Genomic DNA, 27,671 nt, shown 5'->3' with positions numbered 1-27,671 from the left:
TTTAATAAATTCATGCGTTAAAATGGGTTGATAAAAATAGGAAAATACCACGACTGATTTTTCCTGCCACCCATATTTTAATTTTTTTGTGATACAACTAACCCCTTTTGGATTATATTGTAAAAAACATTCTTTTACTGATAATACACATTGTTGATATTAGTAAGAACGTTAATTGCAGTAACTTAACTTACCCAACAACTAATTATATGCGTTATTTAATTCTTATATCCGCGAAAAAGGGGCACAAGTTTTTTGGTTAAAGGATTTTTTGCTATTTTTAGTTTTTACTGACATTTGGAACTCCGTTCAATGACACACAAGGGAAATGGGTACAAATTTATGAATTCCTCATATTGACAATAAAAACGGGATTTTACATTTAGACCTAAGTTAAAGAAAAAAAGATCTAATTCGATTTGTGCTTTCTAACAATTATTTTTTCATAAAATTTGTAACACGGAAAGGGGGCACAAGTCAACTTGCGCTAGCAATGCCATAGCTTGGCCATAATTGTGAAATGCAAAAACATTCATTTACGATATAGTAAAAGGGCAAATCTTTTGTAGAACTCCGTCTTCACGCAGCTTCACTTCAAATTGCCACGTATTTTACAAAAAACTTGCCGGAGTCTGCTGCTGAATGAATTGTTTTAGATTGATATTTTTAATTTAATAATTGTATTGATATTTTTTTATATACAATAATGTTAATTTGTAAATTTAGCCTGTTTTTATTTCTTAGACTAAAAATTCATTTTGATATTTTAAATAACAATACTACTACTATTTCTGCCATCACGCCATATCCCCGTAGGGTAGGCAGAGAGAACAGAACGCCACATGCGTCTTTCTTAACATACATTTCTAGCTTCTTCCGTATTCATGCATCTTGTTAAAGATGCCCTTCGATAATCACGTCTTACTTGGTCGTTCTCTATACGTTACCATATATATTTGTTTTGCCATGTTTTCATCATCCGCTCGTTCCATACGACCAATTATGCTGGTGACTCTTTCTTAATTTTGTCAATTATACATGTATAAGATTAATTGAATCAACGTTGGCAAATGAACGTTTGTCACATAAGGCAGGTGAATGTTTGGTGAAAATATACACGTACATGGCATGACCAAATTTAATGTCGAAAGTCGTAATAATCGGCGCACGTGCATAAGAAGATGTATGAATGTAAGAAAAATGAGATCTGTATTTAAAGACAGAGTGATACGGCGTTCTATCCCTTTAGCCAACAGTGACAGAAAAACGGCGTGATGGTTTGTTGTTTTTGGTGAATGCCAGAAGTTGCTGCGTCCATTATCTTGTGTTAGTATTCCTCACAAATTAAAGCCAACTGCACACAAAAAATATTAGTATTTTTTATTATTACTGTTTCAACCCTAGTGAGAATCTTTGTGGACACCATATGTTTTAACTAGGGAGCGGGCATGAAATGGTTGTTATAAAATGTAGATAAAGTGTAAATATTAAGCACACAGCTATATAAATATAAAGCCAAAATGTAGGTCTCTATAAATTGTGGCCTAAGTGAACTTAGTGCTAATACAATTGAAGTATAGGAAAAAAAATTGCAAGGGGGGATATATCTTAAATATACATAAATAAATAATGTTTATCAATATGTCGACTCGTAAACAACTCTCGGTTAAAATATATCCCATTACGAAAAATAACAAGTGTAACTCATTTATTTTGTAATAATTAAAAAACCATCTAGGCTTTAGAAGTCAGTTAGTAAAACAGGCGTACTGTAAAATTACGAAATGCCGACTTATGCCTCTTTTCCGTGTCACCACAGATATTCTAGTCATTTATTTAAATGTTTAAACGCCTTTTTGACTTTCTCATGGTAAATATTTACATGAAAAGAAAATTGAACTACAGTTATAAATAGTACGTTTTCCGTTAGAATAAACTTTAGTGATTTTACATTTATTCATACTTGTATGTACTAGGTTCCTGAATCCGTTTATTTTGAGACTGGTAATTTACTCTGGCGATATAAAAATAGGTTTTTTTTGTTTTGCAAGACACGAAGTGCCTTTTGCAAGCGAAATTCACATACACGCTGGTTTCCGTGGTGTAGCGGTTGGGACGCTTGAATCAGACGCGGATGATTCCAGGTTTGATTCTCGATGAGGACATAAAATGTTATTGTGATTTTCTTAAGCCTGGGTGTTCTGTGCTGTAATAAGGCCTCCTAATAGGTGGTGGTGCCAAAAAAAGTTAATAAAAATACAAACTTAGTCTAGTTGTTAGCAATATCCCTGAAATTAACAGAATATTTATTTATAATTTTTTTTATCAAAAGTTGTATTTTATCAGTCACATAAACTGCATAGCCAATAAATCGTAAAAATGTTAAGATTTATTTTGCGAGTGACAAAGGACTTTAAAAATATTCATACTTTGAAATTTATAACTTTATAATAAAGTTACTCAAAGCCAATATTGTTAAAAGCATCATATTATTTTATCTAAAACGTTCTTCATATCTGTTGTAATATGTCAATGTATTAATGACTTAATATACACAATATGTCTTGATTGTATAATGTTTGATTTTTTTATCTTAATTCTTTAATCTTTATTCTAAATTTGCTTTTTTTATATTGTTTTTACAATCTCAATTTTTTGAAAATATAAATCCGTACTTGAAATGAAAATGGTGCTTTTCACACCAGATATATTTTAAAATAAAAAATGTAGCTCTTCAAAGGCATATTACCTTATTTTTTAAATTTATTTTTTATTTACCATATTTTTTTCTTTCTGTCACAAAAGATATTAATAAATAACAAAAACAAAAAATAACTAATACATAAACACATAACGATTCAATACTAACGTAAAAATATGTTTTTTTTCCAAACAAACTAATCATTTCAATACAAAGCGAATACTAATAACGGCGAATAATTCTTTTATCCCGAAAAATATTTACATTGTTACGGAGACTGAGCGCGGAAAGAATAAAATTTGTTTACGTTATTCGATTTATCTGCGAATCAGCTTTTGCCATCGAAGCATAAACGTTTGACAGAGACGTTTCTAGATTCTCGTATTTCTATCCTCGGGCATATTTTGCCGCCTTTATTTTTCAACGACCTAAAAGATTGCCGGGGGTTTATTTATATTTAAGCGCGAAACGCCAGAGCCGTGACTGGCGTCCCAAAGATGGCCCCCTCCGTGCGTGGTGACAATATTCGAGAGAAGTGATGGCAACATTAATTTCATTAAAGTGCGAAATTAATTGGCTTGTCATGTGAAATGCTGTTGCTATTTTAAATGTTCTTTGTTGCTATTATATCATTGATTTTAACCCTTGTGTTGCAATAATGTCACACGAGTCTACATAGAATAAAAGGCTTTTTGTATCTATCTTTATGTACTTTTTTAAATAATGAAGTCAATTTTTGCTACAACAGGCTTTAATAAGATTATTATTTTTCAAATTACTAAAAAAAAATTGAACATCCGTGTGCAAAATTTATATTTTGAAATGCCTCTGTCTCGGAATAACCCGTCTTTTGCTTAATGCAACACCGTTTCCAGCGATGCTATTGTGAACCGCTCTCGCGGCCGTAAAAAACACTTTTATCTCGTGAATTAATGTACAAAATACCAAAGATAAAAGTGTTTTCTAGGGCCGCTAGAGCGTTTGAAATATCATCCCTGGGGGGTTTTCCAGCAGTTTTTTAAGAGTTTAAACCCTTGGATTGTATGTTTTTTATTCGGATGATAATATTTTTCCTTTCATTAGAAATTGGTGACCTTAATCATTGAAGATCCGAAGTTTTTGTAAGTTTTTCCTATTGTATTTATTCATATCAAGCACTGTGAGATATTTAGGTGCGGATAGGGTGTATATTTTATGAATAAACACATTTTCTGCCCTAAATTTCGACTTAAATAAAATGTTTAAATATTTATAGTTGTAAGGCTGACAAAAAAGATCCTTATAACTTTGACAGTTCTGGGTCAAAGTGGCGTTTTTACAACTAATGATACCATCTCTAAGGGTCATTCTTGCTATTTACATTTATCATTCACCGTTATACTCAATCGCTACAGTGATCATTAATAAAATACGACTATTTCATAATAATGTTTGCTAGTGCTTAGCTTAGCAATAAGCAAGTTCTTTTAATAATTGCTTTTGTGAATTCGCTACAAATTCGCAGCGCTTTTGCTAATTACTCCATCACTACTCAAGTGCGTGCCTTGCCCTGAGTTTTCCTTTGCCCCGAAGTTGCCTACTGACGTATTGTAAGCTCCAAATCAAAATCACCCTGTTTTATACAGTTCACCTTTGGCAGTTGTGGCATAAAATTAGAAGAAAAAAAATAGAATTTATTTTGATTCAAATGACTCCTCAATATTTTCCAAGGGTGTAATAAAAAATATTTGTTTTAAAAACAATATGTTCAGTATGTCCAAATGTCTTTATACAGGCTGGATTAGGGGAGTTATTTAGAAAATTTGTTGCAACAGAGAAGGAAAACATTTTTGAGAAGGGAATACGTAAGTCAAGGTAGGTCTTGTGATCTGTCATCGGCTAGTTAAAGAACCCTTTTTACGCACTGTATAACATTCACCATTCTATGCTCGTTATCAGTGATCAAATCAATTTTACTAAAACGCAAAAACAAGAAAAAAAAATTGGACTTATACGGAAAATTGTTTTTACTTCTAAATACAGTAAAAAAATTAAAGCTTTTATTATTTGTTGATGCTTCTTCAATGATTCCTGATTTTTTGCATTATTTTAAGTAGGTACGTACAGTTCATAAAAATTCATTAGTCGTATTTTTTTTTCATAAAAAAACAAATGCATTTCATAGTTTTTTTTTTCAGTATTGATTTGATTAAAACTTTTCTAGATTTTCGATTAAACTTTGAACAAGGCTACCACGCAATCACGGGAGCTTGTAAGGCATTATGTATATATTTTTTCAGAGTAGGAATATTACGTCGGTCTTTGAGATATTGGCAATCTCCAACAAGGGCAGCGCAACGCTTAGCGTCTCATCCCTCCTTCAAATCTATTTAGCATAACTGCTTTTGTAATTTCCCTACTTTTTTATTTTTCTCTGGCTATATGTTATGCGTAATCCTCCGCTTATTACCGCCTATTTATTTTTAAATGTAGAAATCTCACGATAAGCCGGGAGGAGTGGCCGAATTTATATTTATTTAGACGCCATTTTGCATTTTAAATTTTTAATTTAAAAGTTTACCGCTAGGCGGCTAGCGCGTCCATCGCAAATGCTCCGGTAATTACGAAACTGGCGTAAAGCGATATTTAAGTGGTTTTGTTTTCCAGGCTACCTGATAAAGATGATAATTGTATTATGGATGAAAAATCTGAATATTAGGAAAAATACTGTATTTTTAAAAGTGTTTTGGTAATATGATTTATCATCTCAATGGCGAAGGCGGGCTCTGTAAACAAGAGATAAGATAACGTATCATCCCACTAATGTGTGTTAAATATATACGTTATTCTTATACTAACTTCATCAGATAAAGCAAACATGATCCTTACTTGTTAATCCACAAATGATAAAAAATTCTATTTGTTTTCTTTTAGGACTTCAAATAATCTATATCGTTAGCATGCAAGGAAAACTGGCCAAGGCAATTTTTTTACCATGTTTTAGTGATAGATGTTATATTTTATTGAAAGAAAAACCAAGTTCACTTATAGCACAAAGTGTGTTTACAAAGTTGATCATTGTTAATCAAGTTAATATATAAACATCTGCTACAGAAAATTTTGACAAAATCAAAACACTTCCATACTAACACAACACATGCAAGAATACATAGTATACATATAGTAAAGCAAAAGAAACTTAAAGTCAAAAGTGGACTAAATAGCAAAACCATTAGAAAGTGACTGTCTAAAAACTTTATTTTTGATTTGCCAGCAAAAGAAAATTCTGACTTGACCAGTTTTTCCTGTATTTAAAAAAAATATATTTAAAAAATAGATAAGTAAATATCGTAATATTATAACGAGGAACATTTATACATACATATTTAATACATACGTTTATATCGTCGTTACATAATGTGTGTATAAATATTTCCCAAAAAAATTGGCTTGCGCAAAGCAAAGCAACAAATAAAATATAATTTAGTAATTTTAATACATAAAATAATTGAGGGGATAAATAAAATAAAAAATAAAATCGGTAATACATGCAATACACCAACAATGTAATACATATGAAACTACATATTAAAAAATATAAGATTACCATTGAGGAGATAAACTGAATCTCAAAACTCATTTACAAAAGACAGACTGTACAATTAGTATCCTCAAGAAATAAAAAATATAGAAAGCATTGAACTTTTTAAAATGTATTTTGAAAATATGTTCTTGAGAAATTTCGATTGTAAATTGGAATGTTTTTGAATGTTTATTTTGGTTCTTAAGATGTTATAAACTGGCTTAATGAAGCATAAATAAATAAAAATTGGATATGAGTACAGATTTCCATTTTTTTTAAATATCTAAAAAAATCGCTACTGAAGTAAATCTATTTAACTCTCCCTTGAACAAAGGCAAGTTTGAGACTTACGAGTTTTACAAGTTAGGCCGACAATATTGCGTTGTCCTCGACAATAAAAAAAAAAGAAAATAAGTCACGTGACACGTTCATGTAAGAAAAAATGTACATATTTCTTTAGTTCACATTTATTCCGTGTTATTAGTCACCCTGAAAAATATACTTAAAATATAATTAACATCTAGGAACTCATTAAGTTAATTGGATCGTGTTTACAAAAGAAATGATTTATAAGTTTTGTTTTTCACAGTTGCCGTGCATTTAAAGTATTTTGTCGTCATATACGACGACATGCTTCTGAGTGGCGTCACTTCTGATCATGATGAAAGTCCGTTTAGGAATGAAGATGCGTAAGGCAACTGAGACACGTTAGAACGAGTAACTAACGTTTTTGACACGATTTAAAAAAAAACAAGCTTATATAAACAAATCATCATGCCGTTTTTCCGAAGGGGTAGGCAGAGAGAATAGAATGCCATATTACTCTGTTTTGGCACACAGACTTCGTTTCCTCTACATTTATTAATCTTCTTACGCCGCACGCTGATCATTCCTACTATTGACTTATACATCTTGTAGTATTGTTTTATTTATTTATTCTATTTAACAATGGTAAATACATGTTTTTATAATAAATACAGGTAAAATTGAAATAAAATACAACTAAAGAAAATTGAAGCTATGACAAAAAATAATTACTATCATTTGTTAGATTTGATCATGCCATATCTTTATCAGTCGTCCTCATTATCTGCATCCATCAAATAATTCGCATCGTAGATCCTTTCAGCCATTCTTTCGCCATGTCTAAACCAACGCAGCACCCCTTTTTTGATTTTGTGGATAATGCATGTCTCAGCCATACATGGTGCACGGATTAGCGAGAGAGATTTAACAGCATTCAACCAACCTGCTTTCATTATTATTTTTCGTATTTCATACTACGCTCCCATATATTAGGATCGGCATCAGAACTCCATTCCACTCTTCTTTTTTTTGTTTATCCTTAATAATTCATGCGGTAGAGGGTTAAACGCGTCATTATTGGTGATTTCTCGTAATCCGGCAGAGCACTAATCCGATATCTGAGAAACCACTGTATTTCAAAAAATGACTGCTGGGGATTCGTTTTACGTGGAACTGTCGCCCATTTGGTTGTGTAAAATAACTACTCCTTTACAAACTTCAATACTGATGATAACAAGGCAAGATAACAAGAGACAGGCGCGGTGGCTCAATTGAATCGATGGCCAACTGTGAAACTGGCGTCGCGGGTTCGATTTCCACGAAACGTTGTTGAACCCACGAAATTATAAAGTTGGCTTTTCATTTATTTTTTTAATATTTCGTATTGAAATAATATCATTTTTTTTACATTGCAATTCTCGGACGGTACACATTTGTACTACTAAAAGATATATACATTTTGTTATTCAAAAAAACATAATTGTTTTCAACAACGTAATAAGAACATAATTCAAAAGCGAAAATTTTAAAAACTCTTTTAAATCTATGTTCAGGGATCAATGGATTATCAAGTCTAAATGCATTTGTTCTCTCTATAATGAGAAGCTAAAAAAAAACTTGATGCTTTTCTAAAACAGTATTACTAAAATCTGAGTTTTAGTAATACTGTTTTAGTAAAAGAACAATCCATATATCATTATAAATACCCAGACTGGGCTCACCATGCACGTGTGTACAATGAGGAAGTTCAGTGTTTTTTTTTTAAATAGTAAATTAACTACTAAATTTAGATATTTTTTTTTTATAAATATGTGCCGTATTATCAGCGCTTTTTTAGATTTTTTAAAGTTTTGTATTTTTGGCGTCACAAGTTCTCTTCCCCTTCTTCTTGATGAGTTCTGCGGATTGTTCAGTTGACCTATCTGGACTGCACTATCCATTTATCTAATGGGTGTACGTAAAATATTATTTTTACAGGTGGTTCTACTCTGCCGTACTTCATTGCTCCTTAACTGATCACCTTAGCTTATATGTGACAAAAAATATTGAGATAACAATGCAGTGCCGTCTCAATCACTAAGGTTCGGTTAGAGAAATGATGATGACGAAGTATTAACATTATCATCATCATCCTCACACCCTTATCCGCATCTGACGGTGCGTAGGGCACTGCATTTTAAAAGTAAATATATGAAATCAAACACTTTATTTTAATTTTAAACATATCACAACATAGAAAATAATATAGAAATTTCGGCATCTAAAGGGCTTATGACCTGTCATTGGCTAGTTGAAGTGGCCACTTTACACACTGTTAAACATTCACCATTCTGTCTTAATTCGAACATCGATATTCCTTCATTTCTTCCATCTGTTGATATTTATGAAGTTCAAGATCTCAGATGAATCTCACCGCACCTTAATTGATGCGAATGAGATTAATCTGATTAAATTATCGTTCATTATTACTACTTTGTTTTGCATACCAGGTAACGCCAGAAAATATTTTTTCATTTTTTTACTTCTTCTTGAATCAGGTGGATTTATCAATAATGTTTTGATTTTATCTATTTTTTTGTAGACAAGGACTGGATTCTACCCCCTATGGAGCTGTTAATATTAACATATTACAACAAAGATATAAAACATTTAAAACCTTATATATTCCCTTCTCTAAAATGTTATTCATCCATGTTGCAATATGTTAATATTAACAGCTCCCCAGGGATAAAATACAGATTTTTTCTAAACAAAATTGGACAAACTCAAAAGATTGTTGACTTTGTTTTAAGACCACTTGAGTTTATTTAGAAAGACCTTTCAAGAAGATCCATAATCTTTAGGTGTTCTCATAAACAAATTTATTTATATCTAATTCCACACAGTCAATGCTGATTTAATAAAAAAAAAAATTTTTTAAGTAAATGCAGCGTATTTATAATTATCATATCATACTCATATCCGCACCCAATGGTGCGAAGGGCACTGCATAAGTACACTTAATGCGGCGCATCTCAATAATTTTTGTTTCATAGAAGTTAAGGTGATCAGTTATGAGTACCAATCCAGCGACGATAAAATAGATCGTTTCTTAAAACCATCTAATGAACTTTTTTATGTCGATCTTCCCGTGAATTGAAGTCAAAACCTCGAGCATAGTAGGCGAATGCCCCAACTAGTGCTAAATGAGGCAGAATTTTCTCCACTCGACTTTGTTTTTCAAGATTTTCACCTGAGCGGCAGCTATCGTGTCAAAAACACTCATCCAGGGTTATTTTTCTATTTCACGCCCAGAACCGTATTCTTTATCCGCCCGGACACAGGCGGACGGGTTCAAGTAGGGTTTTTTATTCTTCGGGATAATTGGTTTATGAATTTTCATTGGGTACTGAAAACCCGTTGAGGTGAACTTTATAACGGTTAGCATTTTGTGTGAAAATCTTTATTGGGTGGGAAACTCTGTATTTGCCTCAATGGGATATGGGCAATAAACTTTTGTTGACATTTTCATTGGGTTAAGAAAGTTTTATTAGTTTTATATGTCCAATATCAAGGGTGGGCTCCGGATCTCCGAGGAATAAAATATGATTTATGTTGATTAAAATAAATTGTCAGTTTGAAGAACTTCCAAAGACCCAAATGTAAAGCAAAAACTTTGATTTAAAATCAACACATACCTTAAACCTTACACGTAGTCGAATGACATATTGGTTATTCGGTTATCTTTATGGTAGATAAATTCGTAATCAGATAAGAATGGCTACGCCAGCGTTGCCAACCCTACCGATTTTTCGGCAGATTTACCGATTTTGGGAGCAATTTACCGATCTACCAGATTTGATTAAAATTTAACCGATTTTCAAACATCTCATAGAACAAAATACGATACGGAAACAATGAATCCAGATGTTGGTAAAGGCTTTGCTTACGGATTTTGAATGAGATATCGAATCCAAAGGTTGGTAATGGTAGCCACCTCCCCCCCACCCCTCATTCACGATATTTGGGTTGTTAATGAATCTACCGATTTTTTTTCTGAATCTACCGATTTTCGCTTAATGGAGGTTTGCAACGCTGGTCTGAGGTTGCATAGTAGCTGCAGTGTAAAGTATGTGTTAGCGTAGACATTCTTATCTGGCGACTACTTTACTCGCTAAAAATATTTTATGAGGATGTAAAACATTCAAGTTTATTAGTACACGTTCTACATGGAAGTTCACCGTTATTTATTATGGAAATATAAGACAAGTGATCTTTTCCTATTTGTCCAGAGTATAACAAATACAGTTCTGTATGTCGAAATGGAATCAGAATCCTGGATAAGTGCTTTCGGATCGATGGCCATTCTCAGGTAAACATCCTGAATAAAGAGTTTTTTTTTTGTGGTTTAGCTGACATTTATTTTACGAATCGCTGATTTGTATGAATTTCACGACATTGTTTGACTTTTTTTTAAATTTTAATTTTTATTATTAGTAAATTTTTCATAAATGGTTCATGTTTTTTTTTTATTCAATACAAATCTTTCTTTATACATCTAGTAAATGTTATAGCTGTAACTCTCCAAAGAAGATACTAATTCTTGTGCTTGGAGAGTGACATTCAATGTTATAGTCGTTTGTTTATTCGAATTTATATAATTTTGAAAATACGAGGAAAAAAAACTTACAGGATATATAAAGAAAAACAGAAAATAATAATTTATTCATACTAATTAAAATTTAATGCAGTTTTTACACTTGTTCAAAAATTTCTTTTGATTTACTTTGAATTTATTTATTGATATGTTTGTTTTAATAGTTTTTAGTTCATTGGGGAGATTATTGTAATTTTTGACACCTTTGATGACAAAGCTTTTTTGACCATGACTTGTGTGGAATTTAGGGATTTTAATATTATTTTGGCATCTTAGTGACTTATTAATCTTAAATTGTTTTTTTTTTCTTTATAAATATGTAAACTGGAATTTATTTTATAAATAGTGTCCACTGTATGAACTTTAAATAATTTATATAGAATTTCTGTATTGAATGTTAAGAGTTTCTTTAAAATTACTTTGATAATTAATCTTTATGCTATTTCAAGATGGTTTAATATATAAGCATATGCACTACCCCATCGAGTGGACATAAGTCCGCCTCATAGTGTAGTGATTGACACGTTTGCCTACCATACTTAAAGTCCGTGAAAGGATTTGATTCCTGTGAATGCTGACATGAAGTACTGATTGAAAAGGTTCTACACTGCAATATTTTAAGTTTCTGGACTGGTACCTGAATCGTAAGGTTGGTCGCTTACATTCATGTAACATATTATTTATATTCGCTATATTTTGTATACCAATGCAGTGCCCTATCCACCATTGAGTGCAGTTCTATTTGATTAATGGATTTTTCTTATTTTGCGGACGATAAGATGCATTGGACCATAAGACAAATCCCAATTTTTGGTTGAATCTTCAGAGTAAAAAAGAGCGTCTTTGGTCCGAAAAATAAATACCTATTTTATATTTTTTTGTAACATGATTTGAAATTATTTTAAAAGCAATTAAAAATATTTTAAAAGGCCTTTTGAAACATCAATGAAAATATTACGGAATCTTGAAAATAATCCTATTTTAAATTTTGATCTGGTGTTGTTTTCTTTTGATGAAATATGATAATTACACTAATGTGATGTATTTTGGCATTTTCATCGCGTGCCAGTTATGCAAAACTAATAAAAAAAACATTTTATTAAGTTTTTCAAATGATTAAACAGCAATATAAAACCCAAATAAAGTAAAAAATAAAAAAGACGTCGCTAAGATCACACAATCTAAATTGGGAATATCGCGGGCGGAGAATTCCGACAACCTCTTCAACCCGCCGAACATTCTCAAGGGGTAAAGACACAATAGAAACTGGATCTTCTATCGAGAAGGCACTTCACAAAAAGTACTGAGACATCCCAATACAAATTGGAAAAAAAAGTGTTTGTATTTAACTCTTTTACAACATCCGTTTTTGTTCCTTTTTTGGAAAGTTTTAAACTCTTTTGAGACTAAGAGGGGTATCTAGAATCTCTGAGGTAGCATATTTCTAAAATAACTTTTTCAAATCATTATAATGATTCCATTTTTTGCATAGTTTTATTTTATAATATTAAGAATGTTCTAAAATAATAAAAGTATTTTTCTGCAAAGTTCTTTCAATAGTAATTCACATTTGAACGTAGTTATGCAGAAAGCAGCCAGCCATAGAAAAGTGAAACTGAAATAATAGCACTTTGGTGAAATGAGTTAATAATCAAATCTTCACAACAGTTGGAATGTTTTTGACTTGAATGATAAACAATAAATAAAACTTTTTTAAATAAAACAAACATAAATTTTATTACGTATTTGAACAATTTTGATAATTTTTAAGTAGTTAGATTTTTTGGTGCGATTTGTGTTTTCTGCAAATTGAGAAATGCCGTTTTTGCGATCAAAACCATTTTCAGAAGGCGATTAATACAGTTTTTTGTATAAAAGCGGACTGGCTGTTTTTAGCAGAACATACGTAGAATTGACCTTCAAACTCGATTCAAAAATTGAATAATCTTTAATATATTTGCTATTTAGGGGCAAATTTCCAGCGATAACCACAAAAAACTGGATTTCATACTATACATTTGACATGCATTCCCACTCCCAACTTCCCGCGTACCGCCGCGCTAACACGTAGCGAGATTTTTAATCAGCGTTGTTCAACGTTTCGCCGAGACAGCAGCGCAATGCCGTATGGCATCCTCTCGCAATTTTATGAAAAAATGTATGAATTTCGCAGAAAACTAGAAATATTATGAAACAGTTCAATAAATACTACCATGACAATCATAATGTCATATTTTTTAAAATCGTGTTTATAGCATATTAGCTGGGGTATTCCTGGCACCCTCTTCCGGAGCTCGCGGTTTTTTTTTCACCTACAGGCTCACAAAGGTTAAGAGCGGTTCGGTTATCGTGGGCGGGAAATTTAAATCGAACGTCAAGAACAACGACTCACCTATCACTCTGATTGGTTTAGATTCGAAAAAACCTATTAAAGAAATAGATGCAGAGAAATCGAAAAGAAATCATGATGAGTCAGAGGATTTGGATTGATTTGATTTGCATACAAAAAGAATTCACATCTTGATTGTTCTCAAAGCGATCTTCGATTTATTTTAGAAATTTTTGAAGCAAGAGAGTTTTTTTGTACATTGCTTTCCTGATTTTAAAAATGTATCCAGCGCAGATTGGCTTATATAGTTTATTACGCCTTAAAACATGATACTATGACACCTGATCAAAATTTGATGAATACACATACTCACTCGTAATTCTTTGACTCGATGTTAAGTTGTTTTTTATCGCTATTATTCGTCAGTTACCGAGTTATATTCATTTGTTAATTACAATATTTAAACAAATTTCGTGTGTTCAAATGTTTGTAAACAAAGCAGGATTTCAATCCCTAGTGAATGATTAATATTGAAATTTATCGCAACATACAGGAAAAATATTTTTGAATTGATTTAGTCAGATGAATCTCACCCACATGAATAAAAGGGTTTAGCTATTTTACTTCACAAAAGTCAGCAGATAGAAGAGTCGAGAAAATGTGGATGTTAAGACATAAGTAGAATGATGAATGTTGTACAGTGTGTAAAATGGCCACTTAAACTAGCCAATGACAGTTCATAAGCCTTGTAAATACCTAGACTTCCATATTCTCTTATTTACTTGTTTATTTGAAGGACTTATGCAGTCCATTCTAACGATGGTAAATACAATTTCTTCCAATAAATACAGGTACTAATAAAATAAAATACAACTTAATAAAATTAAAGCTAGGACAGAAAAAATATTAATTGCTACCTCAAGACAAGATCCGGTGTATCTTAGTGGTTTTTTAAATCTACAAAGACTTACACCAAAAAAGTCCAGATCTTGTTTCGAGTTTACAATTGGACACAATCGGGATATTGGACATCAAAAATGTTTTTCCTCTCTGATTCAATTCATCCTTTTTATCATCAGCATTCTCCTTTTGCACGTAATGGTGCAAAGGGTACTGCATTGATACACCAACCGCAGCATATCTTGATATTTTTTTTGTTACATTAAAATAATCATTTTTACGTTTTAGATGCCAATCCAGAAATTATGATAAGACAAAATGTGAAAACACCATTTCAAATCAATATTACACCACAAACATGCCAAGAATCGAACCCGAGACCTCTTGTATAATAGGCAAACGCGCTTACCATTAGACCACTAGGTGGGCTTTTAAAAAGTTTTCAAAAATTACTCATAGGAATTTGAATAAATTTTAATGCAGATCAAAATAAAAAAGGTTTTATTTATAATATCACAATTCGATAACTCTGTAAAAATACTGTATTGAAATATGTGTGTCAATAAAAATTGGTAAAGTAAAAAAGTCGATCTAGGCCGACATGAAATATTGATACGAAAAGTACTCACGCTGGGTTCATATTTTTATGAAAACAGTTTCGTATTAAATCTGTTCAGGAGTTCCTAATAAGCCCATACTCGGCTCAATTATCGTCGCAGACAAAGCGGTCCTCTGGTGAAATCTGTAAGCTACAAATGTTGGAGCTTATCTAATGAATATGTAATGAGAGCTTCCATTGGCGTCCAAACCAAGGCTAACTTGGGAGGTGTTGAGAGGAGAAAACTTGCACGTGCGTCTATTTAGACGTAATGGAATGGCCAGACCGACTAGGGCTGCGAAAAAGATAAATAAAATCTCAGAAAAAATCCTAAATGTTTTGGCCTCCGTGGTGTAGTGGTCAAGACGCTTGACTAACGCACGAAAGGTTCCAAGTTCGATTCACGGTGAAAACGCAAAAATTAAAATGTGATTTTTTCAAGCCTGGGTGCTCTGTGGTGTAATTCACCACTGTAATTAGGCCTCCTGGCCTGTTGTAGTGCAAAAAATTTTTTAATGTAAATGTAAAAAAATCCAGTAGTCATCAGACAAGTACCGGATTTTAACTACTAATTTGAATCAGAAATATCAAAGTTCTTCCATTTTTCACTGCCGTTCAGATAATTTTTTCTTCAATTCATTTTTCTGGGTTATTGTGCCCCGTGTCGTAGTTATCGCCAATATTTCGGATTGCATTGCAACGCCTGTTATCAGGGTTGAGTATATTGAGCATGAACACTCTCAATGACAAAATCAACTTTGACGAGAAATTTTAATTCGAAACTCCGTAGTGATTCACAATTATTTAAATTGGGGGTCGATTATTTTATGTAAATTAAATATGTGTCTTTGTTGTTCCTTTGATCCAATTCGAAATATGTTATAAATTTATAATGTATTTATTAACTGACTCACTCAGTATATTTAGTTACAATAAAATAAGTAACATTTTTTATGAAGCTATTACAAATGTGATAAAAATATTTTAAAAAACCAAAAAAATTATAGTTCAAAAAAAAATCATAATATTGCGGACCATTTTTGATGAGTTGTAGATTAGAAATTAAAAATTGAAAAAGGGAAATATCACACACTACGAATACCGATATGAAGTGGATTTAGAATAATCATTGTATTTTCAAAATCAATGTGAATATTGTGGAGAAATGTTTTCATATTTTAAATAAAAAAAGAATTGTTTTTGAAATATGTCTCTAGAAAAACGCGACGTGTTTGGCCTTGATAGTTGTGACGTCAGTGTTCGTGACAATGCTCTTAACAAATTTGAATGGTCAGGAACAAATAAACATAAATCGTGACGTATTAGGGGCGTGGCCAATGGAATGATCGTTTTTGCGGGAATCCAAAATTAAAAATTTTCAAATTTTTTTATGCCACTAAAAAGTAGTAAAAAAAAATTTTTTTTAGTGAAGAGTATTTTTTTGACCTTCTAACTAACACTGCGAAAATAAGTGATATTTCCCTATTACGTTTTGGTAGAGTGGGGTTCAAACTTCGGTCCTATCGATGGTTTAGTTCCTTAGAGCGAAATCTCAAAAAAATTATGTTCTGAGATATATTATTCATTGTATAAAAAAAAACCTAACTCTTTAGAATTATTAGTTTTCTCTTATTAGACAGATGTTTTCGTATAGAAATATATTATATGAACTCAATATCTTAGCTGCATAACTAATTCAAACGTTGTGATAATTTGCATTACAACTTTAATCTTAACAATAGTGTGTATATTTTACATAAATATAACATAACATTTATACTGCACTTACGGCAAAATAATTTATTATTTGTCATAAATCAATTTCGATGTATCAAAACTTTGAGGGGCCATTTTTTCAAAACTAGTTATCTCTGTATGAAACTGAGCCGTCGTTATGATTTGTGAGTCCGTGATACATGCTACGAGTATATGATAAAAAATAAATTCTGGCGTTCTTACAATTTACTAAATTTTGATACTATTTGCTTTTAGTCGTAAAAAAAACTGTTAGATAATGGTTAACAAGTTGTGGTAAAGCGGATTCTCAGATCGGACCTCATGATCAGGAGTCTGCGGCACTACCCAAGGGACGAAAACTAGCCTCAATTGTTTTTATACTGTTTATTCGTTATTGTTAGGTTGGTTAATAGGTCGGTTGATAGATCTATACTGGGATGATGCCAGATTTTAAAAAGGTTGATGCTAGGTTTTCGTCTTGAATAGGTGCTAGAAATATAATAAATTTATGAACAATGATTACCTTTTAGAATTAATAGCTTTGAATTATTTGGCGAGCGTAGGGGTGATAGTGGTTTTGGTTCTCCCGGTTTACTAACAAGCAAATGAACTGACATACCATACCACCACCAGAATTGGGAAAATTAGAATGAGGATGACAGACAAATTAATTGTATATACTAAGGTTGCTCTGACGGCGATAGAGTCATTGGAAACAGTAAATGTAAATTCTCAAAAAATAAAAAAGCTTGAATATTTTGGAAGCACAGGAGTTTTTGAAAAAAAAAATGTTTTTTGCAATATGCGATGTTATTTGAAAAGAGGCCACAGGACTTATAATTTGGATCCGGGTGGTGCTTTCAATGTACTGTTTATTCGTTCAAATTAAACACATATTTTAGTCTTATGACTTCAGGACACGTGCCCATGTTTCTTTATTCAATCTTAAACTTTAAAATACACGGTGTGTTCGTGTTTTATATCGTCACAAAACTAATGTTAATACTGATTGACAATGCAAAAGTTTTGAGTTAAAAATATGAAGTTATATGAAAAATGTGAGCAAATCAATAAAATAACTGCTCTCCTGGCGATAGTTAGTTAAGATCTCTTACAAAATTAAAGATCTTTAGTGGATCGTATAAAATATTTTAACTTCTTTATTAAAGATCGGGTTGTGGTCCTGTGGCTAGTGTCTCGGACTCACGGACCAAAGGTCTGTGGTTCGAATCCCACTCTACCCCAACTTGATTCCATTTTCTAATATTGAGTTATTTACAACTCGTTGAAAATGGCCCTTAAAATTAAATATTTGAGTAAATCATAAGAATGAAAATATTTCTTTTTTTACAAAAAAAATATTTTTTTTTAATCTCTATTCTACAAAAATTACCCACCAAAGCAACAATACTCTGGTGTGGCACTCACAAAAATCAATAAGAATAAAATTAATAACTACACCTAAAGGAAAACTTAACTCTAAGTTTTGACTTATATAATATTAATATGTATTTTAAGTGCGCCCCTGGAATATAGGAACGGACTAAGTAGGACCAACAAAGACCAGAAACCGATCACGTAGCAACCAACTCACGCTCAACGTTGGGACCGTAACTCTGTTAACGCGGGATGTGTTGTTTTAATTAACACGGGAAATATCGTGTGTTAGGTTCACGGGCAGGGAGAGGAGGGGGTAACGGGGAGACGGAGCACGCTCTGACCGAAAATAATGCATAAATATATATTTTCCCAGGAATATTCGTTACCTACACCAAATGGCGCTACGATGAAGGATGATCTGTCTCTAAGATATTCCAGAATCTTGTGATTGATGGAAATTTCATGAATTGTAATAATTGCTTACAAACTGAAATTACTTTCGCAAAATTACGATTAACAAGTAAATACTTCTACCATCCCCTATACTTTTTTATTAATTCTCAAACAACAGAATATTTTTACAATTTAATCAGTGCATGTTTGTCCCAATCAGTGTATGCGCTTATTAAAATGCATGTCGTGTTGGTTTTATATTTTTATGCAACAACTATGGTGAAGGTGTATAGTGGGTTTTGCATGTTGGTTTGCATGTTGGTTTAATTGGTGTCCCGACGAAGAGACGGGTACGTCTCGAAACCGGTAGACATAAAAAGTCCGTAATTGGTTATATACAAATATTTGATAACATTTAGTAAAATGTTTGACCATAAAGTTAATGCTTTAAATATTAATAATAGTTAATACCTATTAAAATGGAATCACATATGATGAGTTTTTTAGAGGAGTATTTGACCCAAAAGATTTTTTTTTAATTGTTTTTTTTAATTTTAAATTAATTTATTAACCTTTACGGATTTACATTCATTTAAAAAAAAATTATATTCATGTTCTATTGTTCATGATAATATTTTTAATATCTTTTGTAAAGAGTCAGAGTCTTTTGTTTAGTTTTGTCTGGTAGTTTATTGTATAATTTCAGTCCCTGGTTCATTTAATTTACATTCGTTTAATTTTCACTCTATTTTTAAATGACTACGACAAAAATTAACGTCGGAATTAAAAATCACGAAATAAAAACAATAATAAGTGAAAAATAAAATCACAACGAATTTTTTTATTGTTTTTTATTTATTTGATAAACACATATGACATGCGTCATATACATGGGTTACGAAAAAGCATTTGAATTGTCATATTAAAATACAATTAAACCTAAAATAAAACAAATAATAATAACTGATGTTAGTAAATATTAGTGTATAACCACTGACCGACTTTTTTGTTCAACCTGTTTCAAGATGTGACTGTCTCTTCGTCAGGACAATCACTACACCGGTAGACTAAAAAAGTCAGTAAAGTGGTTATATACTAATATTTACTAATATTCGTGAAAATGTATGACCACAAAGTCAATTCTTTAAACATAAATTAATAATAATAAGCTTAAACGGCGTTTTTTTATACTGCAAAAACATAAAATAAAAATTTAGAAAGCACAATTGATTGATACAAAAAATTAATGTTAAAAAAAATTTGCAAAAAAACACTGTATAAATATATTAACACAAACTGAAAAACAAAACACAAAAACACTCGATAAAAAAATATTTACAAAATCTGAAATGATTATTACATTATAAACAATATTTTGAGTTTGTCCAAATTTTTATAGACAAGAACTGGATTCAACTCCCTGGGGAGCTGTTTTTATTAACATATTACAACAGAGATGAAGAACATTTAAGAGAAGGTAATATAGAAGTCTAGGCATCTACAGGGCTTATGACCTGTCAATGGCTGGTTTAAGTGGCAACTTTACACACTGTGTAATTTTCACCATTCTGCCCATATTTGAACATCTATTTTCCTTCAATTCTTTCATCTGTTGATGTTTGTGAAGTTAAGGAGCTGAAACTTTTTTTTATGCGGGTGAGATTCATCTAATTGAATTATTTTACCTACATACTAGGCAACGCCCGAAAATGTTATTTTCATATGCCTAGAATTCTATATTACCTTCTCTTAAATTTTCTTCATCTCTGTTGTAATATGTTACAATTACATTATACTGAAATACGTTTTGAAGAAACCAGTTTACTCAGATACAAGTGTATACATGATGCCTCGACTTTAACGGATTTTCTAGTGGGCAGGGCAAGTTCACAGGCATGGTATTAGCTGTGTTTTTGTACTCAATAAAGGTGTAAAAATGTTTTTAATAAATAAAAACAAAAATGAATAAGTAATTATTTGCTTAGTATCCCACCTTCTGGCGATATCGGTCACAACAAAACCCGGTCACTGGTAAAAATTAAAAAAGAAATTTGAATGAGACGCGATATATTTTTTTATCATTATAATTTAAATGCATTTCCATCAAGAAATAACAATAATTTTCAAGCGAAGTGATGAATTCAGTTCAGTTAATATCCATCTTAACACTTTGAATACCGGCCGAATACACATAGAATTTACCTTGTGCTCGGCCTATTTTTGTGTAAGTTCTTGCTTTGTGAAGGGTTCCTTAAAATACCGAATTAAATTCATTTAAACGTCATATTTATTTAAAACAATTAAATTTGTCATTTTTGCATGATAGTTTTGCCAAAATTGGCCTTTATGGAGAGCCACATTGCGCATTGCAATGTTCACACATATATAGGGTCTCACTCATTTTTTTGTGCTTTTTATCCCGGAGACGTGTAAACACGTGATTATAATAACCATGCGTTGTGTCCCGGTTCCGTGTTTTCACGTGGTTTACCAGCAGCGAAAAAGTACTAATAAAAGTCACTAGATGTCAATAAAATGCACTTTTTTAGACAGCTGGTAAACCACGTGAAAACACGGGACCGGGACACAACGCGTGGTTATATAATAACGTGATTATATAATAACGTGTTTACACGGCTCCGAGATACAAAGTGTTAAAAATGATCACAATTTACTTGACCGGATCCAAAAACACTTTTAATTTTACTGGATTTTTACAGCATATTTACTTGTTAATAATATTACGATAAAAATCTATGAAGTTGGTAAAAAATATCTTTGTCTTTACAAATAACGACGTGATATATTTTTTTTTTTTTATTTTTGGTACGTTCCGGCAATTTTTTTTTTTTAAATACAAAAATAACACACAAAACTAAAACATGTAAAAAAATTAGACCGCGGATGGATCCGGAAATATAACAATTAAATTATATATATACTTGAATAATAGGTCACCTAGTAAAAATCAATAAAAATTGCAAAATAATTTCAAAATTAGGTAATGAATTCAGCTCTACATACCCAATTCCATAATATCCATCTTAAAAAATAACCACACAATTTACGTAACCGGACTCAAAAACCTTTTAAATACTTTTCAGTTTTTTCGGTATATTTACTTGAGTTCAGCAAGATGCATAAAAACGTATGATTTTAAAATTATGAATGACGATTATTAAAAAAAACTTGACGGACAAATGCCTTTACGGGGTTTGCGGACACCATACGCTCCAACTAAGGAGTGGAAACAGATTTTTTTTAGATTATGATTTTCAATCTAAAATAATTTGTTTCGCCTTTTTCCTAAAAAAAATAATAAAGACGTATCCACTTACCCGAATCCTTGAGGTGTTATGGCCTCTTTTTGGATCCATTCGTTACAAAAACAATGTACAGGTTTTAATTTATGAAGAAAAAAAACATCGATGTAAAAGGTTTTTTTTATTTACATTTACTCCATTCAATACACTTTGTCTATCACTCTCAAAGTAATTTTTCAATTTCTCATGGTAAGAGGGTATGTTAGTTCATTAACTTGTTAGGAAATCAGGAGAAACAAGTCCGATCGGGCCAACCACAGCTGTCACCACCTCTCTATCGGCCATTTTATAGCAGTTCAAACAGTAAGCTAAGATAATCACAGTTCATCAATTGATCAATTCATCAATGCCCGATTCATGAGTCAAATTTTTTTTATCAGCTATTTGTTAACCTTTTTGTACTGTAAAAATATGCTGAAGCGTCAGATAATAGGACTTACGCTTTAGGCGTCAGTTCTGGAACTATAATTTCTTAAACAAACATCCGCACACTTCATAATTCTCCGATCCACTTCAGGTTACACCTCTGCTAGAAAATGGGTGATGAAAACGGATAAATCATACATAACCCTTAGGTTTATGTTTCCTCGCCGAGTGGCTAACTGAGAATAGTAAAATGAGCCCCTCTTGAGGGTGAAGGACGATCAGAACCAACCCCTTCTGGTGGAAGGTCGGCGACCATCACCCCATTCCTCCCTGGACGTGGCCGGGAGAGCCATCCCTACCCCCGTCGCCCTATTTGTCTGGACAAAGTGTATGTTTGGTGAGTTAATTACAAAACTTACCAGCACATCAGTTTTGCCCCATTAACTGGTGACAGATCAATACCAAACTCTAAATGATGTATTGACGTCCATAGAAGTCTGGGGAAATAATTCCTGTTTCCTAATTGAATTGAACACGTGTATGCTTTATGATTATTGTGCCGAATACAAAATGTAATCAATTTTATCAATGAGGAAGTTTAGTGCTACGGGAAACTGGATAAAAAAAAATTTACAGCCGTAAAAAATAGATCATTTAATTATACCGCGTAATTTCTCGAAAATGTACGGCAAAATTTATAAAAATAGGAGAACAATAAACAATCCATCATAGTGTTGTTATGATTTGGAATAGATTTTCGGTTTCGGGTAAAAAAAAGGGTATTTTAATTAAAACTTTTGGTTAAGACATAAAACGTTATGTGTTAAGCAATTTATAAATGAAATATATATACGACTATATTTATACAATGTTATTTTAACAGATACACATATAAATTATTTAAGATTTAAAATATATAAAATAAAATAAAAAATGTGTACTTTAGCGATGTAAAATATATTACGGAATAATAAATCAATCACACAAAAATTATATTGCTCAATAATGATCAACAGATGTCACCCATATGAAATACATTTATAATGTGAAATAACAAATACTTAAGCTTTATACACAACTTCCAAAAAATGTGAACACTAAGAGGAAACCCGGTTTGATTTTTCTTCATACAAACGTATTCTCGTATTTTCTCCCTGAAATAAGACTCTATTTATTATATATGTATATACTTTTAGCGTTTCCAAATTGTTTTTTTTTTTATAAATATTTTACTACAGGACCTAGGACCATCCAAAAACCCTTAGACTCTCCCAGTTTTATCCGCCGTCTTCGGACGTACGGTATACAAATATGATAACTGTTTTTGAAAAACGCAAAAAAATCATACTGATACACTTTATAAAAAAAACAAAACAAATCAGTTTTGGGGTGCAAAAACGGGAAAACGAAATGTCGATTTCTTAGAATTTAGGAAGGTATAAACAGTCCGATGCGCAGTCGTATTTTTCGCACTGTTTAGGGGGGCATTCACGAGAGAATTGCAAAAAAACATGTTTAAATACCTATTTATCAAAATTTCCCGCAACCGCATATCCTCTTAAATGACAAATATGATTCAGTGTGAATTATCATAACTTCAACTAGCCTATGACAGGTTCATAAACCCTTTAAATGCATAGATTTACATATAAGATTTTTACGTACACACCACAGATATATTAAAAATACATTAAGTTATATGTATTAATATCACATATAAAAGAAAATAAATTAAAATAATTTACGATTGTAAAACAGTAACAAAAAAGAGAAAATTCAATTATTAAAAATTACTTATTTATTTATATTTAATTTAATTTTTTTATAAATATTTTATATATAAGAGGGCAAACAGTATCTGAAAATTTATATTTACGGTTAAAAAATACAACCAAAGAAAATATTATCTACTTAGGTATTTGCGATAGTGAAAAAAAATGTGTAAAATTGGGTAGTGGTGCCGTGGTTAGAGTCGCAGGTTCAGGGATCGGAGATCCCAGATTCGAATTCCACTTTACCCCAACTCGATTCCCATTTTCTAGTAGTAAATCATTTACAACTCATTGAAAGCTCCACAAAATTCGAATATTTGGGTAAATTCAAATTAATTATTTCTAATTTAAAGTTAGAAATAATTAAAAGCATTTTCGTTAAAATCATTAAACAATTATTTTGTAATTAAATGGGTAATCAATTATGTTTTCCAAATCTGATAAGTAATTAAATTTACTGAATTTTAATAAACCTATAATTTTAAGCATGGTAAGTGAAAGTATTAAAACTATAAAATAAGGCGGACTTATCCTTACTTAATTTTCGTTTTGAATTTTTTTATTCGAGAGTAGTCATTGAACCCAAATCGCTCATTCAGAATTCTAATTGGGCAAGCACAGATATATTTTTTATTATTGCACCAAAATATGGGATAAAAGTGTTTTAAAAAATAATATTTAAGTCCCTGGACAAACTTAAACATTCTGTAGTCAAGAATTCATCACCCTTCCACTTAAAAATGAGACGCCTAATTTTTAGGAACTCATAAATCATGAAAATATAATCACCATGAAGTCGATGAAATTTTAAAATATAGAATCGTTTTATTTTTAATATATTCTGTTGGAAAAATTCGGTCCTAACGTAAACTTCAGAAATATTCGGTTCATAGAGTTTTAATTAAAAAGAACATTGTTGTTTGATATTGGAATTTTCAAATTTACTTCCTTACATTGTATTAATTTCAAAATACTTCCTTGCTTACAAAAACGGGTTTTTGACCTCATCAATTACTCATTCGTTAAACTAATTAACGATTTCAAACATGGACTAGAGAATGACAGACTTTAAAGAGATTTTTAAGGGTATCATTTTACCATTTCTCGTACACACTCGTGTTTATCTAAATTAATGATAATTGTTTATTGAAAGCGCGTTTTTTGTTCTGTCGAACGTAAGAAACTACTTTGAAAAACATTTTTCCCTCATCCAAATATTTGTAAAGGTGCGTTGGGCCCGACATCGATACACTAATCCCAGCGTATAGACAGGCGCCGTGGCGCAGTTAATAAGACGGCCAACTGTAAAACTGGCGTCGCGGGTTCGATTCCCGCCAGTTTTAAGAAAAAAATCCAAACATATTTTTTTCTCAATTGGTTTGGGTGTTGTTAAGTATTTTTCAATACATTCTTCTATATCCTCTCTATCCCATCTGTTGATAAGCCACTTAATAGAGGCTTAGTGGGTCTTTCATGAAAAAAAAGTACCTCGATCATTTGTATTGTGAAGGTAATGATTTAATCAATCACACCAAATTACCAAAAACTTACAGGTAGACATATATATTATGAAACCAAATAAAAATAAAAATCTTATCGCTTATAACCGTACGCAGCAAGTGAGTTACAAAAATATTTGGGGAATTGAAAAAATTAAACATTTTAAAAATATGAAAACAAATATTATGATATTAACTTGAAAATATAAATACGAAAAATACAAATGGCAAGCATGAACAAAAATGAAAATAATTGCAAAACTTTCCTCTTAAAAACGCTTATCAAATCAGCAAAGATATTAATATAATATACAAAGCGGTGAACAAACATATTTTTGAAATAAATATTAAAGTCAACATTACTGACTGAGAATCGAACTTGAAATCTTCGTATGTTAATATAACTATACCTTTATGTTACTATGTTTCTGACCCAAAAGGAGTTTGTTGTAATTCCAGGGAGTACAATTTTTTTTGTATAATTGTTGGCACAAGTACTATTTACCGGACCACATAATATTTTTTTAAGTTGTTGATAATTAATACAATTTGATTAATAATGAAGTTTTATAAAAACAGCTAACATACCTTGATAAAGAAAAATTATTAACTCTTAATAAAATATTTTTAACCTAAGATATATTTAAAAAATTGAAAACCAGGGTTTGGTTTTAAGTTGAGCTTTGGAAGAACACCTGACGATAATTTTTTTTTTTAAATATTATGTTAAAAAAAAATAGACCAATTTGTGTTTAAAATTGTCGGCCTCGTGGTGTTATGTCAGCGCGTTTGCCAACCATGCTAGAGGTCTTGGGTTCGATTCCTGACATGGTTGATATATGAAATATCTATTAAAAGGGGTGTTTTTACACTAAAATCTTTTATAGTCCCTGGACTGGTACCTGAAGCATAAGACTGATCATCTTACCTTCATATAACGAAAACAATCTTTATTCTTTGCGATTGGTAAACCAACGCAGTGTCTTATGCACCATTAGGTGCATAAAGGAAATGATGATAATGATGTGTTCAAAATAAATTAAAAATTTCAACTACTGTTTCAAATTATTAAGACTCTAAAAATAAAACAGTATAATTATTCAACTAATAAAATACATTATTTATAAAAAAAAACAAAATTTAGTTCAAACATCTTGGTTTTTTGTACAATTTTACTTTACGTTACATATTTATTTAAGATAAAAACTAATGCTTTAATATCTAAATATGCTGACAACTATGGTAAAATAATTGTATTTATATGCGCATGCGCACGCATTTTAAATTAGTAATGGGATGACCTTTCCAAATTTTTAATTTTGCAAAACTTGTGAACGAAAAATGTTTAATGTGGTTCTTTAGATATTCAAAAACATGTATAATTTCAACTGTCTTGTAATTAAAAAAAAAAAATTAAACACCAGAAAAACATAATCCGACTAAAGTACTTTTAAATACTTTATTCAATTTGACATTAAAAAATATAAAAATTTTAGCTTTAAAAAGTTTTAAACGAAGTTTTCAAGTACAAAAAGTAGGTATATAAATCGGTTACAAAAAATGTCCTACCTTAAATGTTTAATAAAATTTCATTGTCCACATCCATCCCTCCTTATGACAAATCACATTGCCAAATGTGATTTCACCAAATTTAGTAACAAATGTCTTCCCGTGACTTGCAAAAAGGGGTCTCGAAAAGAGTTTCGAGGTTTTTTTCCATTCGCGGGTGACAAAACCCCCTCTGGTGTATCCCAGTCGGCCAACAGCCGTATACTGGCTTACAGCCGAGAAAACCACATTTCTAGGAAAGTCTGACGCATGCGCTAAGTCCTGGAAATCCGTTACGATTCCAAATTCAAATATCTCCAAGGGAGAATTAAATTTAAAATAATTGGGACGATAAATGGGTTAAGGAAATTGATACTTTTGTACCATTAAGATAGAATGTCCTTTTTGTTAAGAATTTCGAGATAATAGCTGAATTCATTTATAACTTATTTGAAAGGTAAATCCTCTTTCTCTAATGACATTACTCAAATTTCTTTAATTATTTCATAAAAAATCCTTCAATTTAAAAAGCAATCAACTACTTTACATTGGAAAAATATTTTTATATTTGAAACAGTTATAAAAAATATTTTTTAAAATTGAAATGCTTGCCTTTTTGTT

At 31.2% G+C, this 27,671-nt stretch overlaps 1 protein-coding gene across 1 annotated transcript in view; it reads right to left on the bottom strand.

The window, feature by feature from the left end:
• Positions 1 to 27,277, bottom strand: part of LOC148272040 (uncharacterized) — a 41,014-nt gene extending 13,737 nt beyond the window's left edge. The window contains exon 1 of the mRNA XM_088240596.1: positions 27,072 to 27,277. The gene's annotated coding sequence lies outside the window, so the exon portion shown is untranslated. The remainder of the gene's footprint in view (positions 1 to 27,071) is intronic.
• Positions 27,278 to 27,671: the final 394 nt, after the last annotated feature.

This window comes from Micrasema longulum, unplaced genomic scaffold (assembly GCF_059751315.1).
Source record: "Micrasema longulum isolate JH-2025_06_02 unplaced genomic scaffold, ASM5975131v1 h1tg002519l, whole genome shotgun sequence".
NCBI classification, from domain to species: domain Eukaryota; kingdom Metazoa; phylum Arthropoda; class Insecta; order Trichoptera; family Brachycentridae; genus Micrasema; species Micrasema longulum.
This window is presented reverse-complemented; position numbering and strand designations above follow the sequence as displayed.